We start from the raw sequence: 24,344 nt of genomic DNA, 5'->3' as shown, positions 1-24,344 counted from the left end.
AATACCAACACCCTCTCTCCTACCCCTTTGGAAATTTGGTTCACCTAAGCGGACCCAGAATAATCCCACGGGAAGAGAAAATAATCTAAATATGTGTCAGTCAATCAGAGAGCTTTTACGGGTGGCTCACATCAAAGTGTCAGAAATAAGTTACATCTTGAATTTCCAAGGCATACACTAGTATGTAGTAGATCTCCCGCCTTGCAAGGTATTTGCTTTCTTAAGTGGTTTTGTGTATTTCAAATTCTATTTGAACGTCGACTCTTGAGTGGGAGGAATTCTGATTTACACTAGATGTTTAAATTCACGAATTGTGTATGCTTACAGCGAATTTTCGTTTTATTCGTTCTTTGTTTTGAAGGTAAATAATTGACTTACTCAGTACGATTTGGTGGGGGTGAAATATCTAATGAGATAAAGTAACAATATTGAAGACTGCGATATTGAGCTAAAATATAACAAATAAATTTTACACAAAATAGCCGTAAATGGTGAAAAAAAAGAAAAAGTTAACTATTTTATTATCTTCAATCTTATTGTTTTGTGTTATGTATCGACTAGCGACTTATTTGCATTGTGATCACTACTAAAGTCTTACGTTTTAGTTTTATAATAATAGAAATTGCAATTTATTTCTCTATGAATAAATTTATTTTTTTAGAATCATTACAAATAGCGCAAATATTGTAAAATGTTAACAAAACCACAAATAATCATTTTGTCGGTAGATGTATAAATACAAACACGAAAGCCCGGTGTTTCAATGAATTTTGAGAACCACGAAGGAAATTCATCTCCCGAGTATACGGATAAGGAAATCATCTAGCTGCAAATGGACCAAGTCTTCTTATCTCTTCTCATTTTACTCCCCGTACATTTCCTCGGTAAATTAAGGAGGGAACTTAACTACCCGAGAATGCCACAAATACAATTTGTGCGTGCAGAGCAAATTAACGGTGAATATTGATGTGACGTGGAAATTAAACGGGAATGTACCTGCCGTAGAATTCTCTTCGGAGGGGAAGATCCCGAATACAATTTACTCCCCTGGTTCTGTCTTATTTGCACATTTATTTTGTATTCAGGAAAACAGAAAACAATTATTTGAGGAGATAAATGAAGGATAATTAAGAAGAATTTTCACCAAAGTAATTAGCCACTGGCTAAATTTATTTGCTAACGTTTTTATAAATGCTTATTACCAAAGCATTATAGAATATATCGATTTTCTACTTAATTGTGCATTTGTAAAAGGTATTTATCGATAGCTAATGTGTGTTCAGAAAAAGTCAATAATTCAATCGATGAAACTAAGTTTCTTTAATTGTAACTTATCAAATGTACAGGGTTTTCCAGTAAGAGGTGTTATTTTGAATAGCCCGCTATTTCGATACATATTAATTTTAAAGCTATAATTTTTTAACATTTGACAATTGAAAACTACGTTATTAATAAAAATGGAACGATACTAGCTTCAAAACACATTAAAATTATAAAAATTCACTTGAGTGAATCAAATGCAAATCATCTTGAGTGATAAGGCCCATTTCCACATCGGTGGCTTCGTCAACAAGCAAAATTGTCGCATCTGGAGCTCGGAAAACCCAAGAGTTATTGTTGAAAAGCCTCTTTATCCTCAACATGTGACTGTTTGGTGCGGTTTATGGTCCGGCGGAGTCATTGGACCTTACTTTTTCGAAAATAAGGCTGGAGCAACATTTACGGTGAATGGATTGGGCTATCGAGAGATGATTATTGATTTTTTATGGCCGGAATGGGATGGTATTGATTTGGACAACGTTTACTTTCAACAAGATGGCGCTACGTGCCACAAAAGCAACGAAACCATTGATCTTTTACGATTGAATATCAAAATAACACCTCTTATTGGAAAACCCTGTTTTATTAGTACTCCAATCATCATACCTACTAGTAGACATGTGTATGTATTTCAAGTCACCAGCCATTTTTTTAACTAACCCTACCAAATTTAATGCCAAACAAAATATCCCGTTTTTAAAACTCCTTTCTATCAGAACTGAAAAAGATTGTTGTTTTAATACTTTTTAGATGAATATTTACCTTTTAACTGAGTTTTATCGCACGAAACCAGAAACTGCTGTGTTTTCTACACCACTCAAGGCTCCATTTTACCTAGTCTCACGCTCCAGGGACTGCACATTGTAAAATAAGTAATTTTAAAACTATTGTACACGTTTTTCTTTAAACGAATATTGTAAATTTATTCAAGATAGAAAGAGAGGAAAATATCAATGTGTTCATAGAAGTATCTTCAGTAGGTATAGGTTGTACATTTTGGCTTCGAAACTCGGTTGACTGATACGAGTACAGTTCCACTTTTGTTACGGGCTGTAGTCTGTAGTCTGCATGTTGAAGATTGTTTGATAGCCTAAGGCCACAAGAAGAATAAGCGGAAGAAGAAGTTAAAACGCTGGTATACCGTATGTTCGTTTAAAAATAACACAAAATCTCTTTAGTTTTGTGATGCTGTTGTTCTATTTGAATATATTCACCATAACATAAAATTTTTGTACATTATCAAGAATTTATTCCTTTTAGGTATGCACATAGACACGTAGATTATCTTTTTTACGATATGATGATACGATTGTTAATGGAGAAAATTGCTCTACATTTCTGTTTTCTTTTTTATAATAACATATTTAATCTGATATGTGCCTACATACGTGTCAAATAACATTTCAATTACATAAATACTCTTTGACTTTTCAACACCTTGAATTTAGGAGCACCCTTCATCTTCTTCGCGTCTGCACCCCTTTGCCGGCTGCTCTACCAGCCGCCCCACCCGCCCCATCCAGCCATTCCTCTGCCCATCCCCCCCATTCTACCCGCGGACAATTTATCATTCCTGTCACGGTCCGGCCATCCTTCTTGGACGGGAGTTAATCCATATATGGGTAAAAATGGGAAATATTTTATTGTGTGCGACAGCCGCCAACGCAACGTTTCCTTTCACACCCTTCACCAGCTTAAAATATTGTGTAAATGTTTGCAAATAAATAAAACGTTGTATTGTTATAAAAAAAATAAACGAAATACTTCGAGGAAAATCTCACAGAAAACACAAAAGATTTTATGTACTTGTACGTACTAAACATTCCAAATCATATGTACGTACAAATACAATATAATATCTTACATTATGTATACATTGATTTCAGTGTAGGTATTGTAGTTTTAGAATATGTAGTTGATCCAAGTAACAAAAATAAACAAAGAAGGAGTCATGAAGAGTATAGGCCCTTTTTAAAAAGTGTCAAAATACAGTATCTAGTCTCTTGAACTATCCGTTCTTAAAACTGAATATTTTAATGGTCAATTTAATATCATTGAACAATTATATCGCTTAACGCCATTGTCACAACTTCTTTTTGTTTGGATTAATGATTAAATAATTATTATGACGACAGAAAAAAATGAACCGAATTTATACTGTCTATCCTTACATGCACTATATTTCAATAAAAGGGTTAAGCTTATGAACAAATGCATAGACTAATCTTTTACATGGTATTTTTTTTTAAACATTTAAATTAAGAGGAGAATTATTTGCTAAAAACCTATTTTGGTAACCTTTGATCTGTAATCTCTCCAACTACTCCACTGATATTTTAAGGACACATTTTACTATCCGGGTTAAATCTTCCCCATAGGAAAAACTAAACCCTTCCACACACTTTTCCACAAATGATCATCTAGTCAATCAACATTATGAAAGTTCATTATATAAGCAAAATAAATACAAAACAATACAAGAACAACACGTCAACTCACCAGAGATCAAATGGGAAAATAATTCACCGACTCCAGATATTTTCATATCAGAGGGTTCGGCTAGGTAGAACTTCTAACAGGGCCTATAAATCCAACTGATCCCTCAACATGAATATTTAAAAAATCTTTCGTTATCCTACATGTATTCAAAATGACCGACTTTTGCATCTTTATACATAAATTTTTTGATAGATCTAATACGCCTAAATTTTTTTTTATGAGAGCTAGGTATAATGCCAGTAGCCGAAATAACGAATGGTAATATTTTTATAGTCTGAGAACGCAAAATTCTTTTTATTTCATTTCCTAAATCTGTGTATTTTCTTATTTATTCATTAACAGATTTTTGAATATTACAGGAATTTGGAATAGCGACATCAATGACATAAGTTATTTTTTTTTAATTTTGTCATGTAAAACTATATCGGGTCTATTATGACTAATCGTTCGGTCTGTTGGTATAGTTTTATCATAATATATTTTATAAAATTCGTTTTCTAAAAATGAATTTGGTTCGTATTCATAATATGGTACTATATTACGGGAGTCAATCAAGTTATGTTTAATTAACAAATTTTGGTGAATTATTTTTAAAACTTGATTGTTCCTAAATGTATTCTCGGACGGTGCTAATATAGAACATCCCGATATAATATGTTCCATAGTTTTCGGAAAAGCCAAACATTTTCTACACAAATCATCAATTTGATTTGTATTTTTGATTAAATGCTTCCTATAATTTTTAGTATTATTGACTCTCTCCTGAATGGCAAGCATCCTTCTATTTCTGCACTCAACTCTCCAATACTCAACCATTTTTTTAACGAAAATTTGTCAACATACGTTTGGTTGAGATAATTGAAGTGTTTTGCCTGTAAAATTTCATTTGACCAGGAATCTAATAATTTTTGGTTGGGATTTATAAAAATGTTTCCATTCTCATCGTATAAATTTAAAGGTGTAATATTTCTATCTGCCTTGCAAATTATTTTGTGCATTTCTGAGCTATGAGCTTTCCTATGGAAAAAAAGTTCTTAGCATTTCTACCTGATTATGTTTCAAAGAAGTTATTTTGACTATACCTCTACCTCCTAAATTTCTAGGTAAATTTACTCGTTCTATAGCTGAATTTGGATGATGGCAATTAAACTTTGTTAGCGTAGTTCTAATTAATCTTTCTAAGTTATCTAAATCTGTATTAGACCATTTAATTATGCCAAATGAGTACGTTAATAAAGGTATTGCCCAAGTATTTATTGTTTTTACTAAATTTTTAGCAGATAGATTGAATTTTAAAATTTTCCTGATCCTAGTTTGAAATTTAATCCTAATATCATTTTTAATACTAGTATGGTCTAATCTATTTGATTGTGGGTATCCTAAATACTTATAAAGCTCATCCCTTTTCATACTAGTAATTTGGAAATTTCTAAATATACTCTCGTCCCTATCTACAATTTTTTTAAATTATAATAAAAAATATTTAATGACTTTTAACATTAAAATTTACTTGTATACACAAATAAAGCTAGGGATATTCCAACCTTCGATCCTTTTTCGTCTAATTCGACGGGGCTACAAAAAATTTCGCCTTTACTTCCTTCGATATTTTTCAGTTTATTCCAGCCTCCATTTTTGATTCATAAAAATCCCTCTGAGAGTTCCGTCGAAAACCTCACGCCCATGATTCGACAAAATATTCAAAAACTGATCAACAAACCAAATTAATCACCAATACAGATTCAAATTTTACAGCGATGTATCCGAAAACATTGCTCATGTATTTGGAAACAAATTATGCATGCCTTTGCCCAGCAATCAATCTATATTTCATAGACAAATTTTTCGCCGAAGCCTGAAATACTGAAAAATCTGAAAAGGCTCTGAAGGGAGGTTTCCGGGGAGAGGTTGTTAGGACGTGTTTCATATTTATTCTCCCCAAATCACGCGGGAAATTTGCTTTCGCCAACACGTGACTATTTGCGGTGGATTCGGGAATTACTCTTTTTCACCCGGATTGATATTTTATTTTTTAAGGAACGAAAAGAGAGAGGAGTAGCATGCGTGATCGTGCGTTGAAAGGGGCAAGATGAAAGTTACCGCCGCCGGATAAACTTTCTCAGCAAGTATATTTAAAGCTTTTAAAGTGAGTTGGAAGTCTTTGGTGCTATCTAAGGATTTTTTGCGCAAAGAAAATGCCAATTTTCGCCAATCTCTCAAAACATATACCAGCTTGAAATACCTACCAAATGGTATAAATAGTATTTCTTAGCAGCGGACATATTAAAGGTATTTCATGTTTTTCTTTAACAATATAAGAGCGTTTTAGCTACTTCTAAAATATATGGATGGGATTTTTTGAGGGTGTTCATGAAGAAAAAAAGAACTTTCTTGCCAGATAATTAAATCGAATCTTGTTATCGTCGCGGTAGCTCTCATACAAGTAATGTGTATTCTTATCCAATATGTACGCCTCACAAAATTATCTAACGGGTGATTGACGACATAGTTTCCCTGCCTTTACACTGTGCAGACAGAGGATCTTTTGTGAGGTGTCACAAAAAGAATCATTCTAAATTATAGTCAGTGTAGATAACACGATATTGCTTGTGCAAAGCGAAATCGGTCGGTCATAACAAATCAAATAAATAGTTTTGTTTTCACCAATATTTCGAACCACAAAGTGACTTTTAAATACCAAAACATAATATTTTTTGACATTAAACTTTCTAATATGAGCTAAGGTGTTGCTAAGCTGTCTGCGAAATTCCTCAAATCGATTTTACGAATGGAGAAAGTAATTTCTATTTTATGCTAGAACTCAAAATATTTTTAAAGGTTTCTGTCGAAACGCTTCAAAGTGGAATATGTTATGGAAATATAACATTTTGTTTCAAACATGAAAGCAGTATCAAATTTTCCGAATTTGTAAGTGAGAAAAAAAAAAAATGCGTTATCCTGAAACAAAATCAGATCACTATGCGATATGATAAAAAATTCAATAAAATTTCGCAAATCCCGAGAGCGAATGTTAATCTAAACCAGTCTATTTGTCAAAGCCTTCTTTCAACTTCTTCGCTTGTGACGGTGGTGTTATTCCCATTTGACTGGGAACCCCCTTAGGTGTTCGGAATTCCTCGGAAGATCCTCCATATGAAAGTTTATCGCTCAGGGCTACGATTGTCGCTAGTCTATCCGATATTTCATTATTCGTCAGCCCGAGATTCAAATCTCAGCGCGATATATATCTATCGAGATTGTATGGCGTGTGCGCTTGAATCAGACAGATTGTTTTGAGACATTTTCTCAAAAACATCTTTGCGTAGAAAAACAAAGAGATTGGGCGATGGAAGATAATATTTTGGATTAGATGAAAGCCTATTGCTGTCCTAGGGCGTATATGGGTGTTTATTTAAGTAGGAAATTAAATTTACGCACTTTCTGCTCGTGCAGTAGATAGCAAAAAGATAATAAATTTCAAACAAACAAAAAAAGACGGAAGAATGAAAACATTTCATGTGAAAAATCATTAAAAAATAAACTTTACTGTTCTCATGGGATTGCATATTTTTTAGATGACTTAATTGGCTAAATGATTGAATTTTTTATGAATAGAAATAAGTTTAGATATCATTTAACAGTTATTTAATATTTATCACTGAACACGATGTTAGCCACTCCCAAACGAAAGCTGTAAATTAGAAAAGACAGAAGACGATTCGGTCGCATCTGGGAATTAAAGCCAAGACCTCTGCATTGTCGGAAAAATACTCCTTATCGACTTTTTAAATATAATTTTAACTGTGTCATACTTTCGACTGAGAGCTACAAAGATTATGTTCATTTTCTAACGGATATTTTTTGCTGTTGCTATCACTGTCCAAATTTTATTAAATCTTTTCTTTTTCACATTTGGTGTTTGAGAGTGGTTAATATCGTCTTCAATGATTAAATGTTACATTTTAAAGACCGGTCGGTGGCTGAGTTGACATCGGTCCCACCCAGGCGTGGTGTGTTCAATTTCTCGGCTGGTTACGTCCTCCATCACAACACAAGCAACATTTTTCGCTTACTGTAGTGATAGTAGAAGATTTTTAAATATTATCAGGTCTTTCTTTTAAAAAAATGTGTTTACTATTTCAGTCATTCCACTATAAAAAAAATATTTACTATTGCTGTGGTTTCAGGGATAACATAGGTATAGGTAATAACTATTTATTCCTCAGTCAAATATAATATATTTTTAATGAAAAAGTTATTCCACAGCAGGAGGTTAACATCTATTGGAAGTAATGGTTTAGATTACAGAAGAGCTTTTAAAAAAAGTTTTCTCTTTTGAATAATTACGTAAGTTGAAGTGTGGCATAAACGCGGCATAGATTGCACAATCGAAAAACCATTAATTAGTCTGATCAAAAGTTCGTTCATCAAAAATGCTCCTTCCGTCTCTTAAACTCCGTTCAGCTAATTAAATGGCGATTTCCCCCGAAGACCCCTCACCCCAATCCACCCCCAATCGCCCCTTCCATGTTCTCCTCTCGGTTCGGGAGTTATAATACGCCCGTGGTATTTTGGGAAGGTACCAGTGATGATGAACGAACAACGCTTCTCTTATTCTTGAGAAATTATGAAACTGTAAACTTAAAATACAGCCAAATTATTACATTGTTAAGGTTAATATTAATACTGATTCGTGAATGGTTTGAAAACTCGGTCATCGTGGAGAGGATTCATTTCAATGTTCACGATGGTTATCTCCGTCACCGACAACATATACTAACCTCCCAGCCTGCACGACTAACTTGCCAATGGTCGTGCCTGTGGGGAGAGCAATCTTGCTGTTGAACAAAATCAATTCGGATATCGATATTTTTAGCATCAATGAAGCTGCCTTTTTTTATTTTATTTATTTTTATTTGGCAAAATATTTTTTTACATTTCAAAGTTTTCCAGTAATGTAGGCCTCACTGGGTGGCTTGCCCGTGCTGAGGCCTTCATTTTATAATATGAAAATATAATTTAAATACAATCTACAATATAAGATAAAATAATACATTTAATATATAATCTTGTGTGTTTGTGAGTGATGTGTGTTTATTTTGGTTTTGTGTGTTACGTGTAGGTTTTATTTTTATTTTATGTTATGACATTTTGGTAATATTGTCTTTTTTGTTCTTTAATCCATTTTGTAATTTTGTGTGTGAATTTATTTTTATTTTCCTCAATTTTAATTTCAATTTTTAGACTGTTGAAAGCTTTTATAGCATGGTATTGGTAGTGTCTTTGTCCAAAGCTTGAATTTATTGTCGGAGTTTTTATGTTTTCTTTGTACGCTTGTCTAACTGGTCTGTTAGTGCTATTTTGTGCATGTTAAAATTATTTTTTTTTGTCAAAAATGTAGTTTAGTAGTGTTTTAACGTATAATTGGCGTATATCTAGTACGTCACAGCTGTTGAATATTTGGTCTGTATCTGTCAGTCTATGTTTTTTTAGTATTACCTTTAAGATCGTTTTCTGTGCAGTTTCTATTTAATTGATAGCCTTTAAAAGGCAAGCTCTATTATTACTGGTATATTTGATATACACACTGTTTATATTAATGTAAGAATTCTTATTACCAAATTTATTTTAAAAACGCATTAAAATTGACAATTTTGTAATGATTTTAAAATGAACAAACTGAATTGAAAATAATACGAAGTACCAACCTGTATTAAAATATTTTATGTTTTGTTTTAACGGCCCTCCATACCAGCAAAAAAAATTTATCAAAAATCCCAATTGCTACACATCTTGAATCCTTAATTGAGTGTATTGTGAGGCTGAAATGGGAAAGGAAAGGAGATTGAGAAAAGACGGTTAGGTAGTGGGTATCTGGCCATCTAATTCTGGTTACCAACTATGACTAAAGCCATTGCAGGCAACGTATCAGGAGTATAATATACCACTATGTGATACTTTCCATAGTCTAATTTAAACTTTATATTAATTGCTAAGTTTTTCAGATTGCTGGATAACACCGCACCTATGTGAATTTGGTTGCTTATCCGAAGGACTATTAAACAAAGAAGTAAAATTGAACAATATATTTTCAATTTTTTGCTTTATCCTCAGCATTTCAATAACCCAGGGATATCGTTCGAAGCAACGCCCTTTCGTTAACAATTCCTAAGGCGTAGTCACTTTTCCATGTTGATGGCACCGGAAGAAATATAGCGGACTTTCGGAGAAATGTAGTTTGCGACCTACGTTTTATCGGAAAATGATCGGAAGTAGATGTCAGTCCAACAGCAATTAAAGAAACGTGCTTCTTCTTCTAATTAAGGAAAATATCGTAGCCTATTTTTATAACCGTAAAGGTATTATAGACCAAATGTATAAATAAGCAATCAACCAGTCCCAAAGATTACAAAAAAAATTGTTTCTTTAAACTAATTTATTTGTATCATTGAAGAAGAATATAAATAGTAAGAAATCTACAAGAAACATGAAACAAGACAATACATAGAAAAAAAAATATATCAGTCTCAAATAGGAATCGAACACAGGATCTTTGTCTTACCGGGACAACGTCTTTATGCGTTCGATTTATCCTGGGTTCGATTCCCAGTTGAGACCTTCCTTTTTTAATTTTCTGTGATTTGTTCAGTTTCATGTTTTGCTTAGATTTGTTAGCATTATCTTCATCTTCCATTGATTGGTATTACCTTCATTAGTTGTTAAAGAAAAGTTGTTCCAGTAAACAAATATTTTATATTATTATTAATCGTTACACAGATAAGCAGCCCACTTTTTTCTTATTTTAAACAATTTTTCAAAATCAACTCGTCAAAATACACATTTTGGGAAGCGGAATTGGGTCCCGCCACCCCGGGACTTATTTATTGGATAACCAGCACCTCTGCCACAGGTCTCCCCAAGTAATTCGCAACGTTTGGTGACTACGCAGGGGTGCCCGGGTTCATCGGGTGAGGTGTATTTAAGATGCGCCTACCCACCAGCTGCGTGGGCAGATCGGGAGATACTGGTTTGAGACCCTTTGATTCTTCAACTGGTCTCTTGACCTATAGCCATGCGCCGCAGTGGAAGAGATAAATTTAAAAAAAACCTCCACACAGCATCAAAAAGGTGACATAAGCCCCCAGGGAAATTATTTTCATAACGTTATCTAAAATAAGTGCGTAGTTTGTAACTTTTTACGAACCTTATATTTAATTTATTACCTTAACAATGAAATTAAATTATAAAAAATCTTTTTTTCATCGAGAGTTTTTGATGATTTTGCCAATTAATAAATTGGCAAACATGCTTTACTTTTCGTTCAGTCAATTACAAGATTTCCCCGAAGCATTAAGGAGATGAATTGTGCCCATTTTCATGTGCCTTGTTGGATTTTCATTATTTTCAAATAACATTTTATGGATCATCTAACCTGTCAGTTAGAATCAGGACCGTTCGGAAAAACCTTTTATTCTGAACTGGTCAATATGCTTTGGCAGTTGGATTACAAAAATTTAAAGGATTCAACCCCAGGAAGAAGAAATCAGTTAGTGCAAAGCTGATTTTTTTTATTAAGGTGAAAGTTTTACGTTTGAATATATTACATTTAATAACTTTTATCAAAAAGAATTAAACATAATAATTTCCCCATACACACGCTCAGCTCAATTATAGGGGTACATTTTATAATAATAATAATGAAATAATAGTTGCATAATTTTTATAGCGTCCTTTTAGCGAAAAATCACCATAAGAGTGTTGAACAATATGTTACTAACAATTTATATATTAAATGATATAAATTATTACTACAATGTAACATTTTTTTGTAAATAATATAAATTTACTTTTTTTTATGAACATATCATCGAAATGAGTTATTATAAATAGTTTAAGCATACGCCCATAAAGCATACGTTAGTGAAATTGTCTAAGATTATAATGAGGAAATATAAATTTTTCGTTGTTTTTTTATTAGGAAAATGAAATTAAAACAGTTTCAATAAAGCAGCGCTTCATTAATGAAGTCAATGAGATAATTGATGATTTTCCATGAATTTTTCATGAAGAAAAATGACTTTAGAATCTTCTGTCTAAAAGCTGTATTAAATTTAGTTTTTCTAATACATCGCGTCGTTTTGAAAACGTATCACATCGCGTCATTTGTAAAACGTATCACATCGCGTCATTTATAAAACGTATCACATCACGTCATTTGTAAAACGTATCACATCGCGTCGTTTGAAAAACGTATCACATCACGTCGTTTGAAAAACGTATCTTGTAAAAACGTTTTTTGTAAAAGAAAATTCACTTCCCGTCTTTTGAAAATCATATCACATAACTTCGTTTGAAAAACGTATCACCTCGCGTCGTGTGAATAATGTTTCACATATCGTCGTTTGAAAAACGGATTGTGATTTTTTTTAAGTCGTAGAAACCTGAAATTTTGTGACATTAAGATTATATAAGCCAAAATTTCAGACTCTTATTATAAAAAGGGCCAAAAAGTATATCAGCGATTTAAAAATGTTGCGTGTATTTTCATAACAAATATATGACGTGAAAATTGGACCTTTGCCGCACGTAAGCGTTGCAAAATAATGCGATTAAAGAAAGTTAAAAGTAAAAGTACGCCACTGATTACATTAATTCATATTTTCTGCAAGGATTTATGCGACCCCGATCCTCATAAGAATAATGGCAAAAAAGTAAAATGATGTGTCAAAAAAAGCACAACCTCAATAATAAATTCATCGTTGGTTTAAGCATTTTTATTTTCCTTTGCAATGATCCGCACAATCTTTTCAATTTTCATGTGAAACGATACTAACCTTTCCCACAGACAGCTTACGTCGATTTGCTCCGATAAAGGTACGGAGAATAGTGTAAATAATAATACAAAACGAAACAAGATTAGATTGCTCGATGGGTTTTTTGTCAGAGAAATAAACTGTACACGATTTCGGAAGCAAATAAGGCTGAGGAGATAAATTATTAAACTTTGAGAGTACCTTCATCAATGGCAATATAAAATTTATATATTATTCTATTATCTCGTTCTATTATCCTAAAATCCACTCTGATTCCATTGAAAATATTCAGCATACACTTCTAAGATATTTTATAAACTTGGTCTATCTATAGAAACCGTAAATTACACATATTTGATGAAATAATTAAAATTATTAAATCCCTTAGATAGAAAGCATCATTCTGACTTGACTTCTTGGTATTATAGGCAGTCCTGACTTCTATATACCAACAAAAATACTCGATCAAATATTATTTTTAATTACAACAGCAATATCAGGTCTGATTGCTACATAAATATTATTAAAGTTACGTCTCTTTGACTCACAAAAAGGTCAAATATATCAAAAAGTTTATATTTTTAAGGACCCAATTCTGTTTTTTTTGTAGATAACATATTTTTTATTTATTATTATTATTTATATTATATATTAAAGATTATTTACTTGGATCCTACAACCAATAGACATGCAAGGGTTTTTCGGCCGGTTATTTTAAACGGTGCAATAAAATACGCTATTGTTTTATTTTAAAGAAGTTTTTAATAAAATTCAGGATAGTAATTAGCTATCGTTTACGTAGACTTTCAATAACATTTCACAGAAGTTGAGATTCTCATACCTTATTATATTTTATGTATATTTAAATTTGTGTCTAATTTTTTTCAGATAAATATAATTTCAAATAATAAAAAAATCTGTGAAATATCACTTAATTGTTTGATTAGATACATGAATAAATAAATTGTGCGCAAATCGTTCAAAATTACGTAAATCACAAAGGGAGCAAGTCGTTTTTCCGAACAACTACATACTCGTACATCGGATTAACATTGAATCACCGAGTTGAACAAGCCTGGTACGCATGCACAGATTCTGCGCACAGATACACATGTCAGATGATAACAGGCCATTCAAAATGAGCTGTACCAAACATGGGTTCATATCCAAATGGATTTGGTAGAGATGAATATGGTAGTATCTTGTGAAGCCCTATCAAACCAGTCATGCCGTTTTACTAGCCGGGTTAGTGATGGTTATTTGACTCATCGGTTAATGAAATCAACTTCTACAACCATCCTGTAACTGCGAGGATGTTTTAAATTTAATCTTAATTTATTGATAGCTAAGCTTTTCCGAATTAGACTTTCCTAAGTTTCACAAGTAATGCAGACGTAGCTGCTGTGAAACCGTATAATATAAAGGGTGCCCCGAGATAAAGTGCGCTAACTTCAGGAGGTGATTCTGCGTGATGTTAGAAGTAAAAAATTTAATAAAATTTTTCGAAATTCCAGTGTTTTGGTTAAAAAGTAAAATAGTTTGTATGGGAATGTTTATTTTCCCCTACAAAATATTTTTCAATATCAAAATATTTATTTTTCCATGCAAACAATTTAAAACTATCTTAACAATTTAAATTTAAAAAAAAGTTATTTATTTATTTTTTACTTCTAAAATCGTGTAGAATCAGCCCCTGAAGTTGCCCACTTTACCTGTAGATACCCTGTATATTTGTTTATAACTTAACCTTAAAATGTCAAATCTATCTATCAATTAATTATATTATCCTGAGACGGGAACTCCTCCAGATAGATACTTAGAATAAAAATGTTATCAGAACTAATAAAAAATAAATTCAGATGATAAACGGAATTGCAATCTCTATATCACCTGTCAACATTCAAGATAGTAGATAACTAACTAACCATCACGCCGTTTCCCCGCAGGGGTAGGCAGAGAGGACGGACCGCCAAACAACTTGGCCTTGGCACACACTCCTTGCCTCATTCACATTCATACATCGTCTCATACATACTCTTCTATTATTCTGACTCTTGACATGGCCCGACTCGAGTATCTGATTCACTTGATCGTGCCATGTCTTCCTCGGGCGTCCCCGACTTCTGCTACCATTCGCATGTGCATCACATATCCTCCTTACACTCCTTTCTTCGCTCATTCGCTCTACATGCCCAAACCAAAAAAAGATAGTAGATAATTATTATATAATTATCAATGTTGAATCAATTAATGAATGGCATTTCTTTATGGGTTAAAACAAATTTTCAATAGTAAAACTCCGCGGGTTAAACCCGACATTTAATGTATGATAAAAGGGATTTAAGAATTTAATACGCTTATTAGACTCAAAAACTTGTATGATTCTAATATCCATCAGGAATCAAAATACACAAAAACTTTTGTGAAGTGGTCCATACAATTCACGAATAACTCCAAGTATTGTGAGAAACAAGCTTTTAAAATGGCGGACCTCTTGAAGGCGGGATCAATCAGCTTATAATCTGAATCTGAATGATCATTGCGTTTTAATCATCGAAAAAAGCTGGCGTAATCTCGTCAGCAGACAATGAGACTTAAAGGAATAAATCAGTTGTATTTGAAGCGACGTAAAAACTTGTTTAAAGTGTATTAGCATTTAAATTAAATTGCAATGTAATGCAAGACTTGGCATAATGATGACTTTAAAATTTAACAGGTAGATCTAAAGAAAGCCGAATTTGCTTAAATATGTACGTTATTATAAGACAGAGATCGAACACTTTTTTCCTTCTGGTTTATCTTGACTCATTTCAAGGTAAAACATGTGCTTTCGAGCTCCTACTCGATAGTTTTTGTACATTAACTCCTACCCCACTGCAGGACAGAACTTAAGTATCTTAGGGGGCTATGTGGAGGGTTTGATTAAAGGACCCTCACACAAAAGTATCCTGAAATCTTTCTTACAAAGTGATTCGAAGATTTAAGCTATAAAAATTCATAAATCGGAAACATAGCACTGCATAATGAATATTATCATTTTTACAAGCAAAGTCTGGTTATCTAGCAAGGTAGATCGATAAAATCTTTTACCAATACGATTTTGACAAAATCCGTCTTCTTTGGTCAGTTAGCGATATTTGCGAGCACGATATATGATTCCGACAGTCTGTAGACAAAAGCTTACTTTTTTTTCTTTTAGCGCGTCCTACAAGGAGTCGGTGAAGCTGTCAATATGGATAGTTTAGTTTGTTATGTAAAATAACTGGCTTATTAGTGAATGGAGGTGAACAAAATAATATCTTAGAATTGAAAAAATCGTACACACAATGTATAGACTTAATTAATTGATTGTGTGTAATTCGAATTGATTCTGTTCGAACTTGGAAAAAAAAAAGTTGTTTGTCAAAGATCTCTTGAACTAATTCAATCCCTTTTTAAGTATCAAACAGTTTATGCGGACTGCCAATGTATATTAAAGCTATTATTTCAATTCGATCTTGTCAATTTATTAATATTTTAACTTTTACTTACCCGTTTTATGTTCAAGAATGTCAATTCATAGACAAATGCGTGAGTTTTGCCGGTATATATCAATTTCCTATCGATTGCGTTATCAATTTCGATCTGTCTATCAATAGCATGACTGTGCTCGGCAAATCGGTATAAAATCATCGGTAGTTACGCTGATCGATACGATATAATAAAGTTATCGATTTCACTGTGCTAGACCTTGGTGTCAAGGTCAAACTGACATCCTATTCACTTGAAGGAAGTATACAATGTGTTCAAACGCTGAAAAGGACCGAAAATCAGCCTTTAGGTCTTCCAAAAGCCAAAATGGAGTCGATTGTCGATTCCATGGTATTCAAATGCGACGAAATTTGAAACACCCCAGAACGTTAATTAAAGAGTCATTAAATATACTAGCGAAAATTTGTTGGTAACAAATACACAAATACGTTGCGGCATATGACGTCACAGCCATTAATACGTTTCCAGATTGCCTCGGAGGGGTTGTCTGCGTTCAGATAAACATCCCCTTGGCCAAAATCCAACCCTTTGGTCCAGCCTATGTTATCGCAATATTCACATCTGATATAAATATGCTACTCCTCTCACAGGGGTCAGCGAAAAATAATATGGGACTATTTGCGACATATTATATAAGTGTCCTCGGGTATAATATCAGGCAAACAAAGGACTTCAGCTACACTATTATATAATCCTGCGAAAATTTTGATGAAATTATAATACAAATTATGTTTCGTCAGATGAAATCTTTTATATGAATTTCGCGTAAAATATTTTCATTAAAATTTATTTAAATAATCATTCACTTGGTTCATCTCACAGAAGGAGTACACTAATAGGTGTAGGCAATTTTCGGGTGACAGAAAATCATTGCCATACCGATTTTTTTTCTTAAACGGATAATCTTTTCGTCACCCCAATTCTATATTGTCTTAATGTTTTCTTTTGCAGTTAATTTTTTAATGTAATTTTGATTTTTTTAAATTATATCTAAACATCGTCAACATTGCGACAAATACTAACGATGCGACAAAATGGAACGTAAAGAATAGTATATTTTTTTACTAAACATATGATCAAAAATAACTGGATATCTTCTTTTCATGAATTTTATTTGCGATTAATAATACATACGAAAAAAATAGAACGGAAGAAACATTCTAACGAACTCAGATTTCAGCACATACGACAAAATGGAATTCTGCATAGACGAAATTAGGGCAGGTAAGATAAAATGGAATGGAGCCTTTGATAGATCAGGTCTCGAGGCCCAATGCCATCATCATTACTCAAAAATGACGATCAAGACCGTAAGACAGGTTAGAACTGGGGTGATGAATTTCATTGGCCGGTTTGGGGCTTAGGAGTCAAAAGTACTTATAAAAATTACGAGTGAAACCGGATAGTTACAGCTAGTAATATTAATTATAAATCATGTAATTTTTCATAAAAAATGCATTGACACGATCTAACAATATCAAAGCGGAAAAGGTGTCATAATATTATCTAAATGTTGAAATTTTACTACGGATCAAATAATATCCCATTGTAAGCCTTTGTTCAAAATATTGAGAGCAGCTCAATCCTTAGCTGTGTATGAGAATTACAAAAGAACCTAATTTCCTTCAACAACACGCCTTCACGCCGTCCTTTTCTTCAAAGGTCGTAAATGTCCTTCTTAAGGCAGATCATTTGACATCTGGACCTCATTTTATCCTTACACTATTTTATGCTTTTTTTACGACCAATTAAAACGATTTATAACATTTTCCTGTCAGATAATCCGTTAACATTATTTAATATTTTTACACGGAAAAAATTAGTATTGAAGACTTATAAACAAATCTCTTTAAAAAATAATTGGTAATCCGGTTAAAAACGAGACGTCTTAATAATATAGGTACAATCACTAAATCCGAAAATGTTAGGATTTTTATGAACAAGTGTTCCGACATCGTGACAATACATTGTTATTTTAGTAAAAGTTTATCAGGAAATCTACCAATTCATCGTTAAGGGCCTCTAATCCCGTTTATTAGACATTGTAAAATTCGAAGAGTTTCTTAATAAATTCATTATTATTTTGTATCAATACGTTTTCTCCGTGAATGACAAAAATTAATTCATTGCACATACCTAACTTTAAAATGCTTGGTTTTGTTTCGATGCAATACTTACTAAGAATTTCGAATTTACATTATTTTTCCGATTTTATACCGATTAGCCATTTCACTTATTGAGATACGATACATTATGAGCCAAGCCATGACTCCTTGATTGATATCAATTGCATAATTACCCGTTCAAATATATAACATGCTCCTTTTGTATCCATTATACCAATATCTTTTCATACACATCATTTACTAACGCGAGTTAATGACTTGCGCATTCGTAGCATTAATATGACAGAGCTGACATTAGTGTTGATTAGTCTGGAATGTGGCAGACAAACGAGATGAAAGCTTGCCAGGTGATGAAGAAGCTTTTTTTATCTGAATACCATACAAGAGTTCAAAATATCCTAAGCTAGTAGGACTATGGCATACTTACTTGATTTACTTAGTAACGCATATTATATCTGACGGTCTGTTACAATAATTTTATTAACCTTCATCATATTTCCTTCTAAATAGACAGATTTTCTTCAAAAACTACTTTTTTCTTAAAGAATGCCAAACATTCCCGGATTAATAATAACCTGACAATACATGAAAATCTCCTACTACCACCATAGTAAGCGGAAAATGTTGCTTGTGTTGTGATGGATGAATTGAACACACTACGCCTAGGTGGGACCCAAACGCGTTGTCAACTCAGCCACCGACCGGTCAATTCCATTTGTCAAAATTGCCTTTACTTGATATGTTTTTTGATTTTAAAAAGTTTGTTGAGCATAGTTACGTTTCAACTCTTCGGGCCTCGACGATACATTATCATATTAGTCACTTAAACTTAAGATTAGATTTATTATAAATTAAAAAAAAATACTTACGCATAAATGTAATGGTAACATTTTTAATGCAGAGAGCTTAATATGCTCTGTCAAAAACTATTTATCTCGTATATAACAAGGTACCAGTTTTATGAGGACTTGTCATTATTTGGTGACAGATGACGCACAACAACTTTTGATGTTTCATAAGAAATGATATGATGTTGATAGTTTCTTTTTACTATATTATTTCAAAGTTCTTGAAGCATTTTTGATGATGTGTCATAATACTATAAGTTGTGTTTAGATATTTTCCGGTATAATCCAGACCGACCAACACACTTGTGTGTGTAGGTACCATCAAAAGCTGTGTGCGGTCCTCCTGTTACGATTAATGCTAGTTTTCAGTCAAACGATAATACATTTCACGGCTGTATTAAAATATCAGATACTGGTTTAAGAGTCAATAGGATATCGACGAAGCCTCTTGTGATGGAATCAATACATAATGTATTCGATTTTATTATTTCGTTAACAAGCGCGAACATTTTTATGCTCTTACAGTAACAGTTTCAGTTTAAAGCCATTCAAAATTCAACAAATAAAGCTTTTAGAAGGTTAGGTTTTGTATTAAGAATATGCAGACAGTTCAAACATATTTATCTTTAAAAAATTGATCACGTCACTAGTTAGGTGTCAACTTTTGTAAAATTCAACAGTGTGGACAACAACGCATGCTTCTCATTCATTGATTATAGAAAGAATTCATAATATCTTTGACTTCAGAATGGACTTTTCAAGGGAATGTATCAATTTTGATATCTACGGTATCAATTAAATTTATTAAAATGATCAGAACGTAGAATATGAATGAATGACTTTCCTTGTTAATATAAAATCAATATTTGACTATCCTGAACTATTACACTTAATTTCTATCCATGTAACATGAAAACCAACATTGAGGTATTATCTACCGTATTATTGTAACAATTCCAACACTGAATCGCAATTGTATATTCCCATTCACCCTAAAAAATGAGTGATTTTTATTTTTATTTATTTAACGCCCAGAGGGCTTTTACATGTAGGTGGTACAATTTTAATGACAGACAGTTTTGAAACGTGATAAAGAAATAATAAAAATAAAATGACATTTAAAAATAATGTATGCAAGAAACAAAATTAAAAATAACAAGAACATAAATTTAAAAAATGTTCGCATTGCATCGTGTGTACATTTTAATAAACTTATTGTTATATTCATTGTCATTGGTCTACGAGTAGTTTCTGAGAATCCAATGGAGTACTTATAAAGCTTATGCTTTGCCACTCTCGGCACAAAAGTAGTGATCCTACAAAACCTACCAGCGATCACTTAAGTGCTAAATTCTGTTTGTCCGTTTGACCGTAAATAATCCTATTTCATCCATACGTCATAGTCTCCCGATGGTATGGGCTGTTGACGCATAATAAACAAACTGATTTAGATATCAGCAAATAGATTCGCGTCAGAGATAGAACTCTTCAAGCTTTAAGTTTGATTAAAAGATAACGTATCAAAGATATGCACGCAACTATCATGTACGATAGATAACATCCATTTTGCAATTAGGATTGAAAGCATTGAGATACCATTTCGCTCAGTAGATGAAAGTGAGTTTTAAAAGTACCCGAATCGAAAAGGCAGACAACTATTTTCAACATGTTGGCGTTTACTAATATCATCAGCTGATGGAAGATCTTCTGTATCTTCTACATTCAGGCAAATAAATTATTCACTTTCAAATGTAAAAAATGTTTATTTTTAGAGTTACCTGTATACAGAATTTTTGTTTTGCACTTTAAATAATTTGTTCAGTCAATAAATACTGTGAAATAACCCTACTATATTATTATATATTACGGTTTATTTTTTAACACAATAATAATGATGGTTTGCAATGGTTTTTGCACGCAGAAAAATTATGTTCATTTTAGAGTTTAAATTGCATATTTGCGCTTCATTACCTATAGTGTGAAAAATATTAGGCCTGATTAATGACCAGCTTTAAGTACAGGGTTTTCTAATAAGAGGTGTTATTTTGAATAGCCCGCTATTTCGGTAGATTTTACTTTTGATGCTGTAATTTTTTGACATTTGACAAGTAAGAACTACGCCATTAATAAAAATGGAACGATATACGCTTTTAATATAATTTTAATCATTAACAACGCATTGAAATGATTAAAATTCACTTGAGTGAATCAAATGCAAATAATCTTGAGTGATGAGGCCCATTTCCACCTCGGTGGCTTCGTCAACAAGCAAAATTGTCACATCTGGGGCTCGAAAAACCCAAGAATTATTGTTGAAAAGCCTCTCTATCCTCAACGTGTGACTGTTTGGTGCGGTTTATGGTCCGGCGGAGTCATTGGATCTTACTTTTTCGAAAATGAGGCTGGAGCATCAGTTATGGTGAATGGATTGCGCTATCGAGAGATGAATACTGATTTTTTAGGCTGAAATTGGATGATATTGATTTGGACAACGTTTACTTTTAACAAGATGGCGCTACGTGCCACTCAAACAACGAAACCATTGATCTTTTACGATTGAATATAAAAATAACACCTCTTATTAGAAAACCCTGTACCATAATATTACTCGAAATGAATCTTACCATATTACTATAGGTCTATTTGGTAACTAGGTCTGAATATCCGGGCGTTTTTCTCCATCATATTTCATCTCCGATTTTATTCCGCATTACAGCATTTCCCAATTCGGCTTCATCAACAACAAAAAATCATTCTTGGAGTACGAATACTTGAAATATTTATTATTTGCCACTGTAATGGAAATAATACAACTGTAAGGATTCTTGAACACTTAAATACAAAAATGATTAACAGCAAGGGAAACGCATCTATCTATGAAACAAAAAAAACTTAAGGTCTTGATAGCTGACTGAGAAGTAACATTATGAAATAGATTAGATTGTTGATATATTCTCTTACCACTCTGATGATAGCAATGTAAAATCTGAAGAGTCAAGTACATCCTATTCCTCATCTTTCCCATCTCTTTCCCCTTCCTATGCCCTTCAACTTCGCAAGATACCCTAATTTGGGACGCTACATGGAGAAAAATGCTACTGCTATAATACCAATAATTTAAAGAGGTTCCGGCTAAAAACGGGATTGCAGGAATTACGAATGAATTTACAGGTTTCCTGATAAACTTTTAGTAAATTACGCATATATTATCTTATATTCCGAAGTCGGAACTCAAACATTTACCATGATAATATTATATTACACGTGTACTGATATTGTGATAAAATATTCGTAAATTTATCAGGAAATCTTTTAATTCATTCGTTATTTCTGCAATCCCATTTTTAAATATATTACAAATAATTTTAAAATATTCTTAAATATATATAAAGAAAACAATTTTAAACTTTTTTCCACTTTTTTTTTATTTGACCGTGACCGGTTTCAGCCTGTTAGGGCCATCTTCAGACTGGTACAATTTTTGTCTTAAACTAGGGTTTATATACATAGGCAAATTACATTGAGGGGAGGGGTTAACATAATAGGTTGATTTGAATTATGAGGGGTTTTTCGTGAAATATGATATTTCCCAAATAAGTGTGGTTACAATAGATTCCTAATAGACATAATTATCATAGTTCTATAAATAAATTCATTTGATTTTAATAGTTAACAATAAGCTGATAACCTTATGTTGGGTAAAGCCTTAAATTGATAGTATAATACTTATTTGGGATAGATCATATTTCACGAAAAACCCCTCATAATTCAAACCAACCTATTATGTTAACCCCTCCCCTCAATGTAATTTGCCTATGTATATAAACCCTAGTTTAAGACAAAAATTGTACCAGTCTGAAGATGGCCCTAACAGGCTGAAACCGGTCACGGTCAAATAAAAAAAGTGGAAAAAAATTAAAAATTGTTTTTTTTATATATATTTATAATGTAATTCCACCACGAAATAACAGTTTCAAATATTAAAATATTAAAATATTCTTAATAAATTAGCAATTCACTTTTCTCCGTGTCTATTCTAACTGTTTTCGGGCAGTTGGGACTCTTGTGCATACAGACCTACATGTTCACAAAATAATAAAATAAATTCATTTTAATGAATGTGCAAGGTGTCCAACGACTTTAAAAAAAAATAATAACGTCATGTTGAAGATGAAAGCTAAGATCAATGTCGTCACTGGATCATTATTCTTTAATCCTCTAATTCCGTCTCAGAGGCCCAATTGATTTTGCGTTTAATACCGATGAGCAGCCGAACCAGATAATTAAAAACCAGCAGAGCAAAAACGTAATAATCCAACTTAAGTAGAGCGCTCGAGTATGACAATATGGGCGATAATCGCTCACCTGTGGCCGGGTAGCTTAAGTGGAAAAACGTCGGCGTTATAGAGGATTCTTCAGGGAAGCGAGGTTTCATCATTGGACGGCATTTTTTACCGTAGCACCTTAGCCAGACTGGAAGGCTGAGAGATTCGTACGAGGTAGTATGCAGCCTTCTGCTAGGGAAACTGAAGGTGGTGAATTACGTATAAAAAATATCTCCTTATTTGGTTTCCGACCGTCATTGGGATAATAATTGTTTGAACGAGAGTAATTTATAATAACAATTCCAACATGCATTGTTCATTGGCCCTTAATACATTTTTTGAGAGTGCAAATATTTTTTGAGTTGAATGAAGCACTTAATTGGAGTGGCTGACAATGAATATTGAGAAACACAAGTTATTTATCGACAGATAAAAGCGCTGAAATTTACGTGTCGATATGACTTCGGTTTTTTTATTTCAGTGAGTACCATACATTAGTAGGTACAGTTGAAATGGGGAAACAATTAAACATGCTAATTTCGGTTGTCTGTGCTGTACTTTAGTCCAGTTAAATTTCGTTCAATGTTATCAAATTTGCTTCCAATTTAAGTGGCATTAATAATTATTACTGAACAATAATAATTTTAAAAAAAGTAAATGAAACATGAGACAGAACAAGACGGTGTAAATAAAAAAGATAATGGTCACAATAATAATATGTTAATACTAATTTATATATCCAATACGTCTGCTTCGACACAGGTGAGTATCCTAGTAAGAGAGATTTTGAAAAAAACCTGTAAAAAAAATTAAGGGCTGAATAAAAAAAATAATAAAAACTAGGAATCGAACTCACGATCTATTTTCTTACCGGGACTGCGT

This window comes from Hesperophylax consimilis, chromosome 11 (genome assembly GCF_061612785.1).
Source record: "Hesperophylax consimilis isolate HC1 chromosome 11, BYU_Hcon_1.0, whole genome shotgun sequence".
NCBI classification, from domain to species: domain Eukaryota; kingdom Metazoa; phylum Arthropoda; class Insecta; order Trichoptera; family Limnephilidae; genus Hesperophylax; species Hesperophylax consimilis.
The sequence above is the reverse complement of the archived record's forward strand: the minus strand, read 5'-3'. Positions refer to the sequence as shown.